The sequence below is a fragment of the Echinops telfairi genome, unplaced genomic scaffold, assembly GCF_000313985.2.
Source record: "Echinops telfairi isolate 266 unplaced genomic scaffold, ASM31398v2 ScPeMD7_16;HRSCAF=60, whole genome shotgun sequence".
In the NCBI taxonomy this organism is placed as follows: Eukaryota; Metazoa; Chordata; class Mammalia; order Afrosoricida; family Tenrecidae; genus Echinops; species Echinops telfairi.
Window position 1 is genome coordinate 10,629,742 of NW_022103913.1, and position 4,012 is coordinate 10,633,753.

Here is a 4,012-nt window from a genome sequence, read left to right on the forward strand (position 1 = left end):
GGTGTGAGATTTTTCTGTAAATGGATGTCCAGTTTCCCCAACACTAGTAGTTAAATAGACGATCTCTTTCTCGAAAGTTAATCATTTTCCATTCTTTGTCAAAGATCAGCTGTCCATAGGTGGGTAGATTTACTTCTAGGTTCTCAATTTTGATCCAGTGTTTATGTGTCTGTCATGTACCAGTACAGTCTGTTATGACCACTTTGACTGCATAATAGGTGTTGAGATCAAGAAGTGTGGGCCCTCCTTCTTTATTCTTCTTTAATAATACTTTGTTTATGTGCGTTATTTTCATGTAAGTTATTAGTTTTACCATCTCTTTAAATAATGATATTGGAATCTGGATTGGGATTACTTTATGACTGTACATAACTTGGGGGTAACAATGATATTTTCACAATGGTAAATCTTCCTATCCACGAGCAAGGTATAGTCTTTCATATATGTAATTTTATTTTTGGTTATTGTCGTAGTGTTGTGTAGTTTTCTTTGTATCAGTCTTTTGCTTCTCTGGCTAGATTTATTCCTAAGTATTTCACCATTTGGGTGGCTATTATAAATGGTATTGTTTTTCTGATTTCCTATTCAGAGTTTTCTTCCTCAGTGTAAAGGAACCTGACTGACTTTTGTATGTTGATGTGGTAGTTTGACATTTTGCTGACTCCTACAATTAGTTCCAACAATTCTCTTGTTGATTCTTTGGAGTTTTCTATGTATATAAAAAATATTGTGCGCAAATAGAAAGAGTCTTACTTCTTCTTTGTCAATTTGGATGCCTTTCATTTCCTCTTCTTGCTTATAGCTCATACAATGACTTCCAGTACAATATTGAATAGATGGACTAATAACAGACACCCTGGTCTGGTTTCTGTTCAAAATTGTAATACAAAACAAAATTTTAAAAATTATGTTTAGTGTAAACATTTCAAACATGACAAAAAATGAAAATAATTCAATGAATGTACATATATCCAGTACTCAATTACATTAATATCAGGATTTTTATTCAGACCAATGTTTTTATTTCCACCTGTCTGGTCGCTGATTTGACTTTAATTTGCCTCCATAATTGAGAAGGAAAGAAAATTGCATCATTTTGAAGATTATTAAAATCAAGAAAAGTCATAGAAAACTAAATTTATGACCTCATAAAAAGATGAATGAATAAATCATAAATAAGGAGGAAAATCTGTTAACATTGCCCAGTATAGCAGACTCTGCTGCCTGCAAAGCAGTTGCCTGCTGTAGACGGGGGAAAGTTCTTCAGTTTGTCGTAACCTTTACCCGACCTAGCACAGAGAGCAAGAGTCAGCTTGCCAGTTATCCTAAAGCTTAAGTATTGCCTTTATCACAAGCAAGACTCACACACACACACGCACACACACACACACACCACGTTACCTGTGTGGCAAATGTAGACATTTGACTTAAATTCTTTTTTGCTCTTTAGACTATTTAGCCTTTTAAGGCTATCTAGAGACCCAAGCCAATGAGACATACTCACAGTACCTGAATGTTCCTTGCAGCTTTGCTTTAATAGACTAAAGCTGGAAACAGCCCAAATGCCCATTACAATATAAATGGATAAACACACTGCAGAATGGTCATACAGGGGAATACTACAGCATGAACGAATGCCACATACAACAACATAGACTAATTTCAAAATAATTATGTGAGTGAAATAAGCCAGAGAGAGAGAGAGAGAGAGAGAGAATATACTGTATGATTTAATTTACGCATAATTCCATAAAATGAAATTAGCCTATAGAGATAGAAAGCAGACCTTGGACCGAAAGCAGATCAGTGGTGGCCTGGAGATGGAATGAAGAAAGAGGAAGGGAGATGAATTACAGAGGATATGAGGCAACTTTTGGAGTTGATAGATATGTTCACTATCTTGGTTGTGGTGATGGTTCCAGAGTATATACATATGACAAAGCTCATCAAATTCTATACTTCAAAGATGTGCAGTATATTGCATGTCAGAGTGTGTCCCATAGGGTCTCAATGGCTGTCATATATAGCAGGGGGTGCTTAATGTTTATCTATCCATGGTTCGTTGACAGAGTTTTTATATTCATTTTTATTCATTACTTGTTTACATTGGTTCATAAAAAAATAACTGCAGTTATGATCTCAATAACTCTACCTTGTTATAAAATTTTCATCCTGAGAATTGCCATAAGATTAAATTTATAAAAAATCCTAAAAGTTTTTAGAAATGGGTAGCAGTGGTCACCTCTGAGGAGGAGAGTTAAGATGATAAGGGGAAAAGAATGGGCAAGTAACTTTGTAGTGTTACCCCTACTGCATCTCTTTTTACTGTTTGAATTGATCATGTGCATGTTATTAGAAAAACAAAAACCAGTAGCTGCAGACTTGACTTCTACTCATAGAAAACTCATGCCAGAGTATTTTTAAAATTTCATTATTTTTAAATGAAGTAATTTGGTAATATTACACTCTCAGAAGTAATTTGAATATATTTTCATAAATGACGTTAACCTAGAGATGATTTGCAACTAATAAATTAAAAGAGTGTGAGGGCTAAGCATCTGTTGCTAATGAGGAGATTAAGAACTTAGTCATTTATGAAGAATAAGGCTGAGCTAAATGAGACAACTATTAAAGTGGCTGGATTACAAATTGGATGCTGGAGACATAGATGTATGTTCAGTCGAAGGTAAGTTCGTTCTATCTGGCGTCTTTGATGCTAGGCAGTTTTCTGATGGAAAGAATCATCCAGTTTATTAAGAAAACATAGCTTGTGTTGAACAAGAAAAACTGGGGCAAGAATTTGAAGATGCTTTTGGAGTACTGAGGCAACATTCAACTGACAAACTTCAGTACTCCCCAGACTACAAAAGTGGTCCGGTGTTCATCAACCATTGCCCTAATGTGAGAAGAAACTCCAGCTGCTATGGAGTGTTGCCCATAGACTTGTAGGCGTAGAGGATCCTGTCTATAACTGGAGAACTGTCATTAACAATGCTGCAGAATATGATTTTCAAGGAAATATCTAGCCATCACTGCAGAATATTACTGAAAACCAGTGTGAGTAACCTGCTGTACTCCAGCAAAAGGGCAGAACAGGCAGGAAGAACCTTGGACTGTTTGCATTCCTTCATGAATTCCTGTGTCATCCTGAGACGGCTTCTTTTATGTAATGGGTAGATAAAAGCAAGGTCATCTTTCAGTTTGTATCAGAAATGAAAGAAAGGCTTACAGAAGTTTGGGGGTGGGGGATGGGGGTGAGCAAAAAGCAATCAGAAGATCACGACTTACAAGAAAATGGCAAAAACATTGAGAAATTAGGGAAATCATAAAAAATCCAGAGAAAGCTAATTTATCAGTCGGTGAGGTCATGCTTCAAAGATTTTCTCTATCTATTTCTTGGGGAAAGAGATCTTCTACTCACAGTACATCCAACATGATCAAGATAATTGCAGTTTAAAATAATTGGAATGCAAGCTATAGTCATTACCATGAGCTGAGTCACCCTGATTGCTAACTATACCCTTATGTTTCATGGCTTCGTGGCATCAGAAACCTCTACCAGCTTTAAGATTTTCCTCTTAACACAAATACTGAAGAGAAAAGAAAATGAAGCCGTTCACTTGTAACTAACTCCCTTTTCTAAAATCGCATACAACATATACTAATACTAGTGGAAATTTCTGCCAGCAAGCAACATTAAAATGACCACCTCCTATTTGGAGATTTCAATCAAATGCCCTCATTAGGACTATTCTCTATGTTATTACCTTTTTCTAGATTTACCATGTCAAAGAGAGATGATTTGATTTATAGATGATTTAAACATTATTTTTTGGTCATACACTCTGGCAAAAAATTACTCCAACATATACCTGGTGGCTGTATTAGCCAAATAACAATCATCTGTGGATTAAAAAAAGAAAGAAAGAATAAGGCCACACTGCCATCTAATTTATGAGTACAACTGGATGCTATAGCCTATCAGACCATGCCTTGAAAGTTCTGAGGGGAA

The 4,012-nt window shown here is 35.7% G+C and overlaps 1 pseudogene; it reads left to right on the forward strand.

The window, feature by feature from the left end:
• Window positions 1–2,616: 2,616 nt before the first annotated feature.
• LOC101646293 lies at window positions 2,617–3,514 on the forward strand (annotated as a pseudogene).
• Window positions 3,515–4,012: the final 498 nt, after the last annotated feature.